General features: G+C 43.9%; 1 protein-coding gene across 1 annotated transcript in view; it reads right to left on the reverse strand.

Moving 5' to 3' along the window:
- TENM3 (teneurin transmembrane protein 3) overlaps window positions 1–3,004 on the reverse strand; it is a 317,283-nt gene extending 314,279 nt beyond the window's left edge. Inside the window, exon 1 of the mRNA XM_082863864.1 lies at window positions 2,943–3,004. The gene's annotated coding sequence lies outside the window, so the exon portion shown is untranslated. The remainder of the gene's footprint in view (window positions 1–2,942) is intronic.
- Between the last annotated feature and the right edge of the window lie 15,953 nt (window positions 3,005–18,957).

Consider the following 18,957-nt stretch of genomic DNA (forward strand, 5'->3'; position numbering starts at 1 on the left):
CTGCCCTACGTTTAGCATTTACCTTTGGATTGTAAGAAAGGTGATTTGTTAAAAATCTTTATTCACAATTGTTTAAAGTCTAGAAAACAAAATAAATTATAAAGAGACTGATGTTCCAAAGCCCAATCTTTTAATTGCTGATCAGAGCTGAAAATAGATCCTTTTTTCTCCACTAATTGAATGAGTCTGGTTAAACCTTTTGAAATGCACTTTAGAAAATGCAAGAATACAGCTTAGAACAGGTTCTTTAATTTGGGTCATTTTCTGTTACTTGCAGTAGCGACGGGTGCTTAGCAACGCTGTTCTGGTGGCCCTTTTAAGGAAATGAATACCTGGAATACAGCATTTTAATCTATTTTATGGCATTAATTAACAAGATCGCCGCATTTAGACAATGCCTCCTTTGCCACTTCCCTACATTATGAAAGGAAGGAATCCTGTGATAAATTGAATATGTGATTTCAGATGACAGAAGATCCTATGCACACCCGTTACCAAGTTAAAAAAAAAAATGTAAGGACAGAAAAACTAACAGTAAATAGAAGTCACAGAAAGCATGAGTTTAAATGTTTAGACAAGGATCTTACACTGAAAATCAGTGTTCAGACATCTGTAAGCGTCCACAGGAAGTTGCTTTTTTCTTTCTGAATCTTTGAGGAAAATTAAATTCTGTTATGCCACACACTAGGCCAATGATATCTAAGAAAGGTGATGCAACACAACCAAAATGTAGTAAGATTTTATCTGGTAGTTAAAGATTTGCTTAATCTTTTAAATACTGATTTCATAAAAGATGACTCTTACGTGAGACAGGTTCACAAAAACATCAGTTAAATCATGACCAAGTTATTCACTTCATATTTCTTTTAATGTGCTCAAAGGATTAACTATCAAGACGAGGAAACCAGGTAAAATACGGAGCTACCAAGTAGTTTTTAAGAAATCAAACTGCCATGTCATACTCTGTAAATACGCCCATTCACATCTTATTGATAATCACCAAACTAGGTTTAAGAAAGTAGTTATTAAAAATATTTGGAATACTGCTTTCTGTTTTTTCTCTGATCTCAGTTATCACTGTTAAAAGTGCAACTCTTCTCACTTTTCCCTCATAACTACACAATTCATCTTCGATTCCTTGTCCTGAAGAAGGAAGGTACCGCTCTTGTACACCACCATCCTTCTCAATCTTCACAGCTAAAAAGAGAGTAAGTGACTCTCTCTTTGTCTAGAATGCATCCTCATTTCAGTCTTCTAGAGCCAGTTTTTAAAAGCTTTCAACACTTAGCCTCCAAAGATGAGAGAGCAACCATGTTAACGTGCGATCATATTTTGTACGTTTCAATCTACCGGTTGAGGTATAATCGGCATCTGCTTAAATGAAGCATACTTCATGCTTGATTACAAAGTTTAGCACCAAACTGTGTATATCGCAACATACAATGGGATAACACCAAAATTTTTCAAGTTTTTTAACCTCTTAAAACAGATGGGCTCTCCCTGGGGTTTGGGGGTTCTGAACAGTACAGCTGCATTTGAACGTCTGGGAATCCGGGGAGAGAGCGAAACGCGGGGCCCAGACGGTGCAGGCTGCTCTCAACAGTCCGCTACCGCGAGGCAGGGAGGCAGGGAGGCTGGGAGGCAGGGAGGCTGTGTTTCTCAAATGCCTTCCCTGGGTATGTTCAAGCCTTGGCTACTTTAACGATTAGCGCACACAGAGGTCTCCGGATGGCTCTCTGGAACTTTTAAAGCCAGAGAACAAAAGGTTTATTTTAAAAATGAAAACCTTGGCTTGTACAACTCCAGACGTGAATCTGCTTTCAATTACTGAAAGTATTTCCACTTCAGTGGAAGGGGATCAAATCTTCAACTACACCCTCTTAACGGCGCTGAATTTGATTATCTCAGGCTTTCGGAAGACAGAATGGCTTTGGGACACAGCACGCATTTTCTGTACATCTCATTTAGGAGATATTCGGAGAGAGAGAGAGATGCCAGCACAGGGAGAGAGAGGAAATGTGACCTCTCATTCTGAGAGCTGCCACGGATCCTTGTTTTATTTTATTAAGATACACACATAAATGGTAAATGATTCCGACTTCGATAGACAGTGCGCAAGTTATTTCCAAAAATCATTCCCAACTAGTTCCTCCACGAGATCGACCTGCATCGAAGCACGACGGAAAAGCGGGATTTCTTTTAGAGCCTCTGCCCTGCAAAACCCTCTCCAGAAGAAAATCACACGCTGAGTATTTTGCAGGAGAAGAGCTGCTCTTTTAATCATTAGCCAGATTACTGTGTGCCTCCCTCCCTGCCCCGCCCCGCCCTAAACCGCTGGCACGACGGACCTTAGTTCAGGAAACCGAAGGGCTGATTAATTCCAGCTCAAGGCGGATTTTGAAACCCCGGAGACATCAACGATCCCAAATCACTCCAGCTCCAGATGTGCTCCCCAAGAATTCAACACGCCACGTCGCAAAAGTAACAGAACGCGGGGAAAACGCACAGCGCTACCTCCTGGGTTAGCCCTGGACACTACTCATAACAAAATATCCACTTAATTAAAACGCGCGAACAAAAGACCATTCTCCCCGCAGCTACCTGCACCGCTCCGAGGGACGCAGAGTCCTCCAGAGAGTTCGGCCTCCGCCTCCTCTAAACCCCGAAGGCGGCCCCTCAGGGGTCAAAGCGCCCCCGCCGATCTGATGCTCACGTTGCCTGGGCCCCGATTCGAACCCGCGCAGAGCCTCCTCCCATCCCGACGCCACAGGGCAGGACGGCGGGGCTGCCGCCGCCGCCGCCGCCGCGGTTCCCGGGCGCGAGCGAGCGACCCAGCCGCGCGAGGAGCCCCGCGAAGAGCCCCGCGAGGAGCCGCGCGAGGAGCCGCGCGAGGAGCCGCCCAGGCCGCGGAGCCGCCGCCGTCGCCGCCGCCGCTCACCCACCTTGCCGCCGCGCGCCCTCGCTGTGGCCGTGCGGAGCCGAGCCCAGCGCTACCAAGCTGCCGCGGTCTGGAGCGTATCGTGTTACTGCGCCGGGCTCGGGGCTCCGGCTGCGAGCGGCCGCCAGACATGATAGGCTGAGGCTCCTCTGTTTACACCCGGCCGCGGAGGGGGCGGGGGCGGCGGGGGCGGCGGCGGCGGCGGCGGCGCTTAACCCCTTCGCGCCGGGCCGGGCCGGGCCGCCCCCGCCCCGCCCCGCCCCGCCGGCCCCCCGCCCAGGCGCCGGCGCTCCCGGCCGCGCCCCCCGCCCCCGCCCCCGCCCCCGCTTCCACAAGCACGCACGCACACACACACACACGCACGCGCGCGCAGGCCGGGCGTCCCCAGAGCCGCGTCCCACGCGCAGGGGGTGCGAGCTGCGCCCCGAGCTGCTCGCCAGTCTCCCCGGAGGCCCCGATCCGAGGCCTTCCGCGCGCGCGCGCGCAGGCCGTGCAGCGCCCGCGCTCCGTCCTGGGCTTCTCCGGCTTGCGGTGGATCTTCGCAAGCCGGTCCTTGTCCGGAAGCGCGACCTGGCTGCGCTCACAAAAGAACCTCCTTCCCAGCATCTGGATGAACCCCGACCCCTGAGCCGCCAGCCTTCACGCCTCACGCGGCGGCGGCGGTGTGGCCTTCGTCCGAACGCGAGCGGTGGCCCCGCGCCCCGTCGTCGCCGCGAAACGAAGTCCTCGAGCTGGCGGGACGCGCCGCTCGGGGAAGGGGGCCGGCGGGGGCCCAGGCGGCGGGAGGGGTCGCCGGCGGGGCCTGAAGTCCGGCGCCGGCGGGCGCGCGCGCTGTGTGTGTGTGTGTGTGTGTGTGTGTGTGTGTGTGTGTCTCGCTTGCGAAGCGCAGCGGGGGCACCGGCTCAGCCCGCATCGCCCCTCGGCCTGGGTTGCCGAGGCCCGGCCCCTCGAGTCGGCCCCGGGGCCCGCGGGCCGGGGGGCGGAGCTGCCTTGCTCCTGGATCGTGCCGACCCGGGACTGGGACCCCCAGCAGCGCCGTCGGTGGCGCCGGGCCCGCTCCGCCGGGAGGGAGGGCGGTCTCCGGGGCTGCACACAGGAGCTCAAGGGGTCTGAACGACGCGCCAGGGCTGGACAGCCCGGACCCGGGACACCTACCTGATGCGGCGTTCCAAGGGGCTTCACTCTGAACGCGAGACACTTCGATGCTGCAAGCTCTTACTACATCTTTACTTTAAAAGATTGCCTTCTCCTCCCTCCAGATGCACTCTCATCGTTATTTTTGCGTGGCCGCCGGGCCAACGTCCCTCCTTCCTTTAATTTCTCTTTCTTCCAGAACATTCCATCCCCTTCAGCCTCTTCCTCCATTAAGCTAAGAACGGAATGACGGAATGTTCCTGAATTTTTAGACTCACCCGTGTTTTCTTCCAAGCCCTGCAAACCCCTCAGGTATTTTCATTAATAAGGAAACAAAGACAACAAGCAGCACCTTGCAATACTAGCATCAATCAGCAGATCTTTGCATCATTAGCTGTCATTCCACGTTTTAACGCTCATCTAAAAATAGTAAGCCAACAAATGGCTACTAAGAAAGGACCAGTGTTCCCCCCCTTCATTTATCAGATTATATCCTTTTCTCAATTTCCTTGATTTAACAACTGCAATTTCTTTTCCCTCTTCAGGTTATCTCTGCCTTGACTTTGGTCGCCTTCTACGTGTAATGCTACAGTGATGTGCATACAGCTCACCTGCCTTTCGGTGAATACTCTTCCTCTCCAGTTTTCCTTACCATCCAACACATCCATTGTCATTCACGGAAATGTCTGCTGTTCCTCAGTGTCCAAGCACAGCCTCTGCACCTCAGTGTGCTTTGCTTTCAATAACAATGGCTCTTCGAAAATCGTGACTCACAAACACATTCTGTTACCTGATGATCACAAACATCGTGCTTATTCTTCCCTGAATGATCAATATGTTCACTCTTTAATTAGGACATCATTAAGGTATCAGAGAAAGTATTTAAACATGCCTCTGACACAGTCTAAATTTCAAAGTTATTTCAAGGTTTTGAAATTCACCTTAGTAAAACTGGGTCAAAAAATAGAACAATAGATATTTTGTGGGGCACTGAAAGACTTCTACGTTCTTAGGCAAATAGCCTCCTAAGTCGTAATATTTTGAAAAGGATCCTTTCACGAATCACTGTCACGTGTGTGATTCATGGGGGAGGGCGAGGGGAGGGTTACCTGAAGTAATGCCAGTAAACACTGTAGAATGATTTAGGCCCTGGAATATGAAGAAGGCGTATTCAATTGGAACCTTAGAAGAATTAAATAGGTAAAACATTGCACCTTGAGAGTCTTCCAGGACCCAGGGACTTGGGAATGCTTCAGATACGTACCCCTGGATTTTTGATGACAGGTTAGCAGATCTGGATTTGGACTAGAACATGAGGAGACAGGAAGATGAACACTCTAATCGAGGAATGAAAGGTTTTAACATCTTAAATCGCCGCTTGGGTCAAGATGAATCTCAAGAAGACTGATACTTGGGCACGCTCGTTTCCCCAGATAAATGCTATGTAAATTGGTCACTGCTGGGTAGGATTTATTAAAATTCCAATTTAGAATGCTAATTAAGCCATGCCCATCTATAAATATCAGATACAGCTTAGGTAAATTTTTATATTGGACTACCTTGGAATATTCTGCATGTAGATCTAGTTCTACCTTTCCTGAATACGAAACTAATTATTTTCAAATCAGACCAAGAGATTATCCCTTTTGAGAATGATCAAGGACTGACTTTGAACACAGCTGAGCAGCAGCCCACGGGGAAGGAGAGGGAGAGACGGGGTTTCAAACGGATGGTTTCCACAAATACCTTCCTAAGAAAAGATACAAGGGCTTGGGGCCACACCCATCCATGCGTTAAGTCACTGCCATCTTTTACATACAGGGGGTCCACTAAAGTGTCCTATAGAGACATATAATAAGGCACACCTTAAACTGCTATTTTCATCTATTATAGTTTGCCATATTGATGCTGTCAGGAATAATTAGCATTATGGATACTGCCTTCTATAACTTAAGCATTTCTTGTCTGAGATCTGCAGAATTCCCCGCAGTTCCATGAGCAGACACTATCAAATATGTTGAATTATGTGGCTAATTTGTTGTGAATAAATAACCATATGCAATCATACTTGTGCTGTTAAATGAATTTTACTTATAACTGAATTCAGTTCTTTAGGCATAAAAGCCTAATGATTGCATACCACGAGGAAGATTTTTAAAAATGCATGAACCAAATCAAATCAGAGCAAATTGTATTAAAAAAAAAAAGTCCACGCGTGAGCTGTGACTTCAGATCGGCACCAACTTGGCTTTAATATTAAGATTCTTCTGCCCTCTGCCTGCTTAGGCCAAAAGCCTTGAAGAAAAAGCAGAGTTGAACCAAAACCGGGGTGATGATTTTCTTGCTAATGATTAAGCACCGAATCCATACTGTCAGAGATGTTCCTCAAAATCATAATCAAACACTTTTAGCTGTGTTAAGTATATGAATCTGATCAAAACTAACATTGAGCACTTCGTGTGGCTCTCCCCATCTGGAGCAGCATTTGACAGATACCATTTTTATTAATTCTCTAAAGCCCCAATGAGAAAGTAATATTATCCCATTGTACAGATGAGGAAACCAGAGCTCAAAGAGGTTAATAACAGCCCACGTAGGGTGCCAGAGACTAAAACCAGCCTCAGGTCCTCAGCCTGACACTTAACCCATTGCACTAAATACCTATTATAGTATCGACTCATTAGTAAAAACTGGTATTAGGAGTGTAGTTCACTTTCTAAATAAAATATGTTGGGGTAATCCACGGCAAGGATTTGAAAGCATGATATTCTGTTTTAAAAACTGACCGTTTGTGGATTTGGAAGGGGAAAAAGAGAAAAGGCACCACATCTGGTTCCTCCTGTGTTTTGAAGCTGCTTTTAGAGTTAAGGTAATAAGTAATATACATATTAGTATTCTCTGCCAGCTAGAGTCTCACAGAGGAATGAAATAGTTCATAAACATTCCCAAACACCTGATTTAGGGATTGCGTAGGTCAGTAGGTATCTGTCACTCTAGAATTCAGTTTGTCTAAATGGACTTTGTTAAAAATTATACACTTATTTATATATTTTTCTTCTTTAAATAACAAATATGTCAAAGGAACCATTTATGTCACTAAAATTACAGTACACTGACATCAATTGGTATATAATAATTGTACAATTGCTTTAGTAACAGGCTGTAAATAAAATTTTAGACTTTATCTTCTGTTTTGCAAAGTGTTATTTTGTCAGTAGCGTGAAAATCTCTAACAGCTATGTGGACTCTGTTATAAGCTGACATAAACTGTATTTAAAACCGTATTTCTGCGTCCTTTTTCCAATGAAGTTCAATTATCATTTACACTGGAAAAGAAACAAAGGTTTCAAAAACAGTCTTGTAATAAGGGCCAATTCGTAATTTTTCACAGACGTCTACGGTAAATCTAAAAAGGCTAGGATAATACGTAGGTGATTCTTTGCTGTAAGCTATGGAAAAATCCACCCACAGCACAGCTATTTACTTCACAACTGTTTGAAATGACCCACATCCAAAATCACTTCTAAAAGGTAAGTCTTCTTCTTTATTTCTAGAGGTGTTATGTTATTTCACCAGAAACACAAATGCCTTCTGAAATCTGATCCATGATGAAGACATGACTCTTTCTTTATCTCCAGTCACGTTTCTTGTGTGTCCAAAGAACTGGTTCTGACTTTTGTCCTAACTCGGGTGACCTTGGGCAGGAGCGCGCTGGGTCCTCCACAGCCCTGGCAGGCAGGCAGGCAGGGAGGGAAGCAGGATCTGGGCACGTGGGTTGAGGTCTGGACGCCTTGCAGGGGCATCAGGCGATACGCTGTATCCAAAAGGCTTCGTGAGCTTCAGCCCTGTGCTGGCAAATATCCAGGTGGGAGGGACGTGGGGGAGGCAGAGAGACCATTCCTCTCCGGTGGTGAGCGCATGACAGGCGCAGGACACAGCTTTAAGATAAATCCAGATCGCCAGCAAGAGTTATCTGGGGGTATGGTCGCCAGGAACCAGGTACGTAGCAAGAGCTGATGGCCCAAGTTAAGCCACCAAACATCCAAAGGCAACGTTACACGGGGGTCTGTAGTAGGTCGTGGAACCCTAGTCCTGTGCGGGAGTCAACCTCCATGACTGGGGAAGCACAGGAGTGGCCGAGTCAGAGGGAGCGCTACGCATCCCTGGCAGGTTGGACACAAGGTCTAAAAACAGCAAGATGAACTCCCAGGCCCACCCCGGGATGGCAGTGTTGTTTGTCCATGCTTAGCAACTCATTGAGTTCAACTTGTTTGTAGGTTTTGAAAATAAGAGTACCTTGGGGGTGTGTCCTTTGAAAGTCCATGTTTAAGAAACGCACATGTGACAAAGAAAAACGACTGAATTGCTTTAATCCCTTCAATCCGGGCTATTTGTTTCCAACATCATTAGGTCATATATCTTTGAAATCAAATATATTACCAGAAGCAATTTATTTTCTTTGTTTAGATGCCGAAATTTAGGTATTCATTGATGGCTAGTGATGAAGTGATGATGCCAGGTGGGTAGCTGTCTGTAGGGGCAATAGTTACCTGCAGGTCAAATCCCTCATGCAGGGGATAGAACATAGAAATCACACAAACTTCTAGAGCCACTCTTTGAAATTTACACCATCCAAAATTTTCCAAAGAACCCATAGGTATTAAGATCAGTTTTGCAAATAGCTTACCAGGTCTTTATTGACAAACAAATCTGGATAATCAATAACGTGTTAATTTTAGGTGCTTTCAAAACAGAGTCCCATGGAACAGATTTTTCTATTTAGTGAACATAAATTATTTCTGTGCACTTACTTTATGCACTTATGTCATTTTGGATGTAAGTATACGCTTGCTACTTCTGCTATGTACCTGGCCAATTTCTGCTTGGTCACGAGTTGGCTGGAAGTCAGCTCCTCTATTTAGCCTTTCCTGATCCACTAAGAATAGTTTAAGGGCCCCTCTCTTTGTGTTCCCATAGAACTCTGTAAATATCCTTTCCTAACATTCATCATGCTATATTCTTATTCCGCTGCCTTTGTACTTGTCTGTAACTCCTTCTAGACCATAAACCCATGAGGGCAAGGACCATTTCTTTGCTGATTCCCCAGCATTCAGCAGAGTGTGTTGCACAAGGGAGACCCTAAATAAATACTGGTTTGGGGCTGGGTAGATGGACGCACCATTGGAAACAGGCCACATTGAAGAAAGTGCTTCTGTCCCTTGTATTGATCACTTGTAATATTTGGTTTCCTCTCTCTCACACACACACCCCCCCAACCTAATCCAACCTAACCTAACCAGCTTTTCTAGGGCAGAGACTGTGCCCTAATGGCACCATTGGTTATTTGAGGTCACTATTTTTAAACTATAAATGTGTACTTTCTCATTATAAAAATCACAGGATTATAAAACTGGACATAAACTTAATACATGATCTATTTTGGTCATATACTTCTGGATCCCCAGCCACAGATGAATCTATTAGTTTAAAAAAAAAAAAAAGCCTCTCTACCATGCCATGTGCATTTTAAATAATACATTACAATATTTTACATTGTTTACCAAGGACAATTCTATTTTGAGAATCTCTAACTTAAATCTCTAAAGCCGCAATTTACACCCAAATGCCCCTGTTCAAGCTTCAGTAGAAACAAGAAGCAGCTGGTCACCATTTCTCAATATGGGCCCTTCATACACTTAAAGATGATTCTCCTTAAATCTTCCCTTCAGCTCCACATGGCCATGCTAAATAATCTCCATTATTATTTTTTTAAGTTTTATCTTACCCTTTCTTCTTGGGTCTAATTTTTATTCCTTTCATCGTCTTAATGGCTCTTCTCTGAACCTCCTTTAGAGGATGGGGGTTTGGGGGTGGGGCTGAGAGCCACAACCTCTGGGTTATCAGACTCCAGATTTAGAGACTGAGGCCCAGGATGAGAAGAAGGCCCAACGAGAAGACAGAGACAAAAGAAACAGAGTGCAGTGTGCATTTCATGGGATATCTGTCTGTAAGCAGAGTGCAGTGCGCATTTCATGGGATATCTGTCTGTAAACAGAGTGCAGTGCGCATTTCATGGGATATCTGTCTGTAAACAGAGTGCAGTGCGCATTTCATGGGATATCTGTCTGTAAGCAGAGTGCAGTGTGCATTTCATGGGATATCTGTCTGTAAGCAGAGTGCAGTGTGCATTTCATGGGATATCTGTCTGTAAACAGAGTGCAGTGTGCATTTCATGGGATATCTGTCTGTAAGCAGAGTGCAGTGTGCATTTCATGGGATATCTGTCTGTAAGCAGAGTGCAGTGTGCATTTCATGGGATATCTGTCTGTAAACAGAGTACAGTGTGCATTTCATGGGATATCTGTCTGTAAACAGAGTGCAGTGTGCATTTCATGGGATATCTGTCTGTAAGCAGAGTGCAGTGTGCATTTCATGGGATATCTGTCTGTAAACAGAGTGCATTTCATGGGATATCTGTCTGTAAGCAGAGTGCAGTGTGCATTTCATGGGATATCTGTCTGTAAACAGAGTGCAGTGTGCATTTCATGGGATATCTGTCTGTAAGCAGAGTGCAGTGTGCATTTCATGGGATATCTGTCTGTAAACAGAGTGCAGTGTGCATTTCATGGGATATCTGTCTGTAAGCAGAGTGCAGTGTGCATTTCATGGGATATCTGTCTGTAAGCAGAGTGCAGTGCGCATTTCATGGGATATCTGTCTGTAAGCAGAGTGCAGTGTGCATTTCATGGGATATCTGTCTGTAAGCAGAGTGCAGTGTGCATTTCATGGGATATCTGTCTGTAAGCGTCCCGGCAAGGAGTTCACAGATGGAAACAAGGGGTTTGCTTCTGTAATGTGCCTTTACTAACCCATTCGAGAACAGTGCTAATTCTGAAAGTAGATGAATATTGTGAAAGTAGAAGAGATGAGAGGCAATGAGTAAGCTGAGAAAGCAAAGCGCCAAGCCTGAATCTTGGGGGCTTCTTACATAGAGAGGCCTCCAAGAGGAAGTTCAATCACCACAGGAGACAATTCCACGGCTAGGAAACTGGATGGAATCAGCGGTGCAGCACGACAAAGGAGCCCCAGCGGAGAGCTTTCAAGAACATAGGTAGGGAATGAGGTGGGTGATAGTTAACAAAGCCACATGTCACAGATAAACACTTTTGATCACTGAGGTGAAGTTCTTTGAATTGGCAGGAAGAAGCAATCTGTGACCTAAAGATGAACACCTTCTAACAGAGTGATGGGGTGAACGTCAGATTTAAGAAGGGTTGAGGAGCAAGGGGATGGAGGGGAAATGGAGACATAGCTAGTTTACAAACTAGTTTTCATCTTCAAAACATTTAGATATGACTTTGACTCCCATTTATTGAATGCCTATTATGCACCCGAAACACCTTAGGTACTCTGGCATGAAATGCCATTTTTAAACCTCACGGGGCAATACTAGTTTAAAACTAGAGTAGAAAACTGTATTTCCATTGTTTAAAATACTCTGTAGGGGAAAATATACTTTTAGGCAAATTTCTACCCAGGATCAGTCTTGGTCTGTAAAAAAAAAGCAAGTGTGCGTAGGGTCTTGCTAGGGACGGGAAATCATACAAAGATATACATTAAGTACTAAATGTGAAGAAATGAGTTCTCTAGAAATGGGAAGGTGGGAGAGGATAAAGTAAAAAACAGGTAGAGATAGAGGCCATCATGTACGGAAAACTCCAGTTATAGTACATCTAGTCCTGGGGGCTTTCAGCCTCTGAATGGTAGCACGCTTCAGGGAATGTCTCTTTTAGGAGAACTGGCACAAAGGGAATTAGGTCTTTCAAAAGATCTAGACGAATGAAAGGCAAAATAAGGGCATCTATTTAATTGATGCAAAGCAAGGTGAATCTAACTCCTGAAGCCGTCCATGGCAGACAAAAGATCCCAACCACTAAGGCAGGTGTCCAGGCGAAGAGTCTGACACCAGACAGCACAGGTGTTTCAGAGTCTACTCTCCCTGGTGGCAATTTGACTCCGAAATAGAAAATATTTCTATTTTATAATAGAAATATAAAATAATAGAAAATAGAAAATAAAATAATAGAAAATATACACTGTGAAAATATGTGGAACTATATGTTATTTTTGGCCAAAGGCCTCTGCAAGATCTTCCAAAAAAGGTTTGCCTAATGGGATGCTTCAAATGAATTTTAAAGATTAAGGCAGAACAAGTTAGAGTATTTTAGAATTAATTTCATAATATTACTCATTAGATCAATATATCACTGTGTCACTTTAACTACAGAGTCTGAGATAGCTATCATCCAGATGATATTGGCATACAGAATAAGTAGAAAGGCTCTCACAGTTAGGGACAAGTCTAGGTTGAACAACTGCATGCTTCCTGCTTGTATTCTAGAATGGATGCTGGGTAAATTTACCTTCAAGGAATTTCTGGCAGGATATCAGAAGGATGGTTAGAATGAGGAATTTTCTAACTGGAAAAAAGCAGTTAGATTTGGTTGTGATTAACAGCAATTTATGATTAGTGACCAAGGTCCTAAATTACAGCAAGGCACTCACTCCACAAAAAGCTTATTCTATTGCTTCGTGATTATTTCTAGCAATTTTAATAAAAACATGTAGTGTCATAATCAGTGTCACGAAGATCCGTGGCTGTAACTCAGAGAAGCGGGCATCTTTTTGTCCACACTTTAGATGATGTGAACAGACACCAGATGATAAAATGGGCTCAGTGCAAAAGAAAAGAACCTAAAAGGAACAAAGTAGCTTTGATAATTTGTACATCGAAACGGTGAAGACACATCACGGCCCACACTTCAGGGCTTTCTCCACTTGTCTACAAATTCTCTGGGAATCAGTAAATCTAGGTTCTGGACATGGCTCTTCTCATTGGCTGTGTGACCTTGCTAAGTCTTAACTTACCTGGGCCTCAATTTTTCCCTCTAAAAAATGGAAAATCTCTCAGGTCTTCTGAATCCTTTAAATGGCCATGCAAGAGTTTCTTCTAACTTCTTTAATGCCCTAGGATAACAGTTTTCAGTTACTGGATATTTAAATTCATTTCTCGTTTTCCTAATGTTTTTCTTTTTTCCACCCTGGTTTCCCACTGCCCTGATTGTTTTGTTGCCTGTCCATCCACTATCAGTATAAAGATCAAGCTTTCGTTTGTTTATTTTGAGGAATGAGTTAAAGGTTCCACTCAGTCATTTCCAAATGTTGACTTTTTAAGGCAGCTGTGATTTAGAAAACAGCTATTCTCATCTTTATTCTACTCCATATATTAACATTCCATGTGTTAAGATACCAGCCACAATCCAATGTCTATATGAGGTGAAAAGTTCTTTATTTCATAAGAACAGCACTGGTGATTCATTTTAGAAGCCCGGAGACGTAGCAAGGTGTGCGTGAGCTGTATTATTATGTGTTTGTTATCATACTGTCTGTTATTGTACTGTTAGTGGCAACCACGTCTATTTATTCTACCTAGCTAAGATTTACATCCCTTGCAAGGTCTCTGTCTTCCAATGCCTCTGTATCCTATCAACAACTTCAAGTAAGGTGAACTACAGATAGGAGGCTCTTGGTAAGTATAGCTTCTCCTTGCTGAACCCCCTTGCCTTCTCACAGAGCGGCTGGTAATTATGACCCCAAAGACAGACATCTGCTCTATTTATTACCGATCCTAAATATTGTTAACATGACCCCCTCTCCATACGCCCTTAAACAAAGCAGTAGAGAGGCAATAGAATTTGCCTAAAGGTATTTATCAAAGCAAGAGAACCACTGTCAATAGAAAATTAGAATCCCTGCAGCCTTCACAAACACAAAACTGCCCCGCCCCCTCTGGTTAGAGTGAAGTTTAATTAATTATCATTGTAACTAGCAGGTAAAAAAAATCTACTTTTCCTGAGCCTAGAATTAGAACATTTATAATTTTCCACTTCTTTTTTTATTTCAAAAGGATCAAGAAGAATTGCCAAAGAGTGGAATACAGATGCATATCCCATTTTCCTCCAATTAGGAAACAAGAAACCAACATCAGGCCTTTCTAATACCTGTATGACTGTGAATTTGCTGCCCTCTTAACTCTCGTGAGAGAGGAAGTAAGATCACCTTTCTCTGTGGAGACAGCAACTACTTATGCCTAAAAAGGGAATATCTGAAAATTCTAAATTCATTCTTCTTTTTCCCTATCCTATTTCAAATCAATTTCCTATTTTCTCACATTCCTCCTGGCTGGCAGCTGCTCCTTCTGGGCCTTTATCTGGCCCGAGGAGGACAGGCAGGCAAGCAGTTGCCTGTTCAGCTGATGTCAACCCTGTTCCCTCGCCGGAGACAGAATGTCTGATCTCATATTCGTAGCAGCTTCCAACTGCCCGCACCGCCCCTCCCCCGCACCGTCTTCAAAAGCATCTTAACACTTGGGTCCACAGCCTGGGGTCCCCTTTCTTTTCAACGGGAATTAAAACCTTTTTATCCTTGGAAAGAAGACTTCCTGAGAAAAGAAACAGTCATAACAAGCAACACGCAAGTCAAGCCACTAAAGGAAAAAAAATTTACCTTCAGCGTACACACGTAAGATGGAAGGAGTCACGTAATCAACCCTGTATTTGTCGACTGTCTGAAGCAATACAACTGAAGTGAAATAGCTTTCGGTGGTGGTCCGGCAGGGAGAATCGACCCTCCTGAACAAGACCACACCTTCCATACAACTGTGGAACCGATGAGCACGCCCTGCAAAGGGCATGAAAAGACTCTCCCTCACCCCCCAGGACGGCTACTTAAGCGAAAATGGCATCAAGGCTTCTCGATGTGTTTGACTTTGCATCAGACCCTTCTTGGTACACGTCCAGAATTATATTTTTATAGACTTCAAAGACGCCAGCGAAAGAACAACTCGTGTCCTAGCAATTCCCATGGAAATGCCCCACATCTTTTCTGTATCCATTGTTTTATTGAGCCCTGCTGAAGTGATGGGCTTAGACCGTAAGTTCAGCCGCTGTGGCCGCCCTTCACCCCCCCACCCCGTCCCGTAGCGGTCCAGCCCAGCAAAGATGAAGGACTGTCACTCTTGGTGAGGATGACTAAGTTCTCTCACCTGAGTTTCTTTCCAAATGGATTTCTAAGTCCTTTTTTTTCTTTTCTCTTGTAGCACATAGCCAAAGAAATATATCATCCGGTCTAACCTCTGGGATAGAATTTTAGAAGTTCAAGGAAAACAGGGGGAAGAAGCAAGTTTAAAAATATACTGATATACTATTCTTCTATTTTTAATTCTATGAATTATGATCATAAAGTTCTAAATACCTTACAAGATACACATTTCCCGAAACCAGATCCCTCTTCTGACTTTTCTCTCTTTTTCCTCCAAGTTGTCACTATCCGAGCAGTCATCTCCTGTCCCTGGCCTTGCCATGTTCCGTTAGAAGTAGTGGGAGCACCTCTATTTTCCTTTTTACTTCCTACCCAACTTCTCAATCTCATTACATCTACAACACTCATTACATCAGTAGCCTGCTGCATGGTCTCTGCATCCCTACTCCAATCCACATTCCAGTAGGATCTTCCTAATGACTCAGAGTACGTCCCCTACATACGAACCTTCCTGTTGCGAACTTTCAAAGATGTGGATGTGCATCTGGTTCCAGCACCTGTACCATCAGCGTCAGGCGTGAGCGGCACTGCAGCTCACCCTCTGTCCCCTATGGCTGACCATCCCTCAGCTCTACCATCTCCCACCTCCTCTCCCTCCTCCAGGCAGTAACTCTTCTCGCCTGTTCACTGGATGCCAGCCCCTGTGTGCCAGCTGTTGTACTGGACTACTGTACTTTCCAAGGCACTGTCCTGTAAGATGAAAAATGTGTTCTTTAGTTTGTGTTTGTTTTTTATGTATTATTTGTGTGAAAAGTATTATAAACCTATTACAGGACAGTACTATGTAGCCGATTGTGTTAGCTGGGTACCTAGGCTAACTCTGTTGGACTTAAGAACAAATAGGACTTGTGAACGCGCTCTCTGAACGGAGCTCGTTTGTATGTAGTGGACTTACTGTATTCACAAATGCCCCTTCTGTGCTCAAAGCCTCACTGGCACCCTACCGACTACAGCATAAACCCCATCGTCAACCTGTTACGTAGGAGGGGACCATTTTAGTCTTATGTTGCACCTGACAATAGGATTTTTCTCAAACATACCTCTCCCCTTTTTCTGCTACTTTGTGTGTCACATTGCTCCCTCTGCCTAGATACCCTTCTTCTCCCCCTCTCTTCCTCTACTCTTCCCCCCCTCCCCCTTTTTCTTTCTCTCTGACTTCCACGATCATTGTCACCTCTCAAGGCCTAATTCACCAATTATGTTATTCCCTAATTCCAATTGCCTGCCAGGCTCATAGCCAATCACTTAATGGCTTTGACAGGATGTCTACAGGAATCTTAAATGCAACATGTTCAAAGCTAAAATAATCATCTTTGGGAATCCCCTGGTGGTCCAGTGGTTAGGACTCCACGCTTTCACTGCCCAGGGCCCGGGTTCAATCCCTGGTCGGGGAACTAAGATCCACAAGCCCCCGGCGTGGCCACAAAATAAAAAATAAAATGAAAATAAAGACCTCATGACAGTTGAATGGAAACGCTGGCTTTCAGCAGTGCTCCTTTCAAAAGTAAAATAACATAAAATAAATCATCGTCCACAAATTTCTGTCTCTTCCTGGGTTCCCTGTGTTAGTGAGCAAAACCTCTGTGTCCATCCAAAGGCTCAAGAAAGAAACCTGGAAGCCATTCTTTTTTCTTCTTATCAGCACTGTCTTCCCCATCCCCACATCGAGTCAACCCATAGGTCCTCCACCATTTTCACAATTTTCATCACTATGGTCTCTACCTTTGTTGCTGCAATCAGCATTTTTCACTTACATGCAATATCATACCTGCCTCTATTCTTGCCTTCCTCAAACATTCTTCCCACTATGTTCAGAAAAACCTTTCAAGAAGATGCAAATAATCATATCAATTTCCTGGCTGAAAAAATCTGAACGGCTCCCACTGCCACTAGGAAAACATCCAAACTCCTAGGTGGGATTGATAAGGTCCTCTGTGACCTAGTCTCTCCTTGCACTTTTTACCACAGCTACACTTTCTGACACTTTGCAAAGGCTATTCCTCCTCTTTGGTCTAGGACCCTCCTTTGGCTAAGTCCTATTTGTCTTTCAGTCGTAGCTTAGATGTCTCCTCTTCCTTACCTGAAAGCTTTCCTGTGCCCTGGATGCCAGTTGATTATTGCATATTTACTATCTTAAGAAAACAATAACAATCACAGTCCCTATTACATTGTATGTATTGCCTTAAAATACTTCATGATATTAAAATGATTGGCTTAATATCATTGAATGAAAGAATGAACACATATCACATTTAACCTGACTACAGCCCGACATACTTTCACATGTTAGAGAAAATTATTACAAAAAAGATATCAAAATGTGTGCACATCTTTTCCAATTGTCTTACGACATCATTCCCAATGCTTGCTGTGGCTTCCCCGTGGGCAGTTCTAATGCAACAGGTCCAAAGACAAATCTATTACATGTCATCCTCACTGCAAAGCCATCCCTGCCTCTTGCCCTTCTTAGTTCAGTTCCTATAGCTCTTCACCTAGTAGACTAAGGTAGAACTTTCAATTGTCTTTCCTTCAGCTCCAACATAAAACCACCCATCACCATGTCCTGTCGCTTCTACTCTCCAAGAAGGTCATGAATCTCTCCCCTCCCTTCCCATTCACGAACCACTGTCCAGCTCGACAGCCTCATCATCTTGTGCCTGGATTTTTGTCAGAGCATCCTAAATATTCTCTCCCTCCTCTTTCCGTCACCTTATCAGGACCTCCTTTCCAAAGCTACCAAACTTATGTTTTAAAAACACAAACCTGCTGATGTCTTAAATTTAACCTCCTTAGCAGGACACCTTAGTACTTTTACATCAAGCCCTGGCCTTTCTTTTTAATCTTCATCTGCTGCCCTTCCTCAACATACCAACAATTTTTATAAAATAAGCTACCTACTACTCCTCACACACTTTACCTCTCTGCAAAAAAAGAGTGGCCTAACAGCATTCTTCTACACATTAACTAGCAAATTCAAATAAATCAAATGTTTCCTCTACCTGCTACCTTTTGTCGCCCTCTAGACCAAAAAACCCAGCTGTATCACACACCTCCGTGAGAGCAGTGCATTGAGCATGATGAAAAGTGAAGACCGCACGCTTAGGAGTCAGACAGACCTGAGTTCAAACTCTGCCTCTTCCACTCACTAGATGTGTGATTTGGGGGAAATCGCTTGACGTTTCTGAGCCTCATGTATGTATGTAAAATAGGAGTAATATAATACCTAAGTCATTGGATTGCTGTGAAAATTAAATGAGATCATTTATGAAACATACTGATTATAGTACTTCAATATAGTAGACACTCAAAAGCCGGGTTCACATTTCATTCAGCATTCAATCCCTGACAGTATTAACTATGTGCAGGCACTGAATAAAATTGGTTTACCTGAACTAAATTTGTGGCAGATTTTGAATTACCAGCTAATTACCAACTGTAGCTGTTAGATAATCATTTGATTCCACAGTAATAAGATTTAGAAATTTGCCAAACACCAAAACCAATCATTTGAAGTTGATCTGAATCGGTAAGGCAAAATAGTTTTACTCCTTGATACTAACAGAAATATTAATTCAATCAATCACTGTAGACAATAAATTATTTAAAAAATTGATATTGGATCTAAAGAATTTAAAATATAGGTGTGATATAAGTAAAAACAAGTATTTAAGCATTTCTATTTTTATCATACTCATTTATATCACATATAGAAGAAATTGCTTATG

Source organism: Leucopleurus acutus (assembly GCF_964270905.1).
Source record: "Leucopleurus acutus genome assembly, chromosome: 21".
Lineage (NCBI taxonomy): Eukaryota > Metazoa > Chordata > Mammalia > Artiodactyla > Delphinidae > Leucopleurus > Leucopleurus acutus.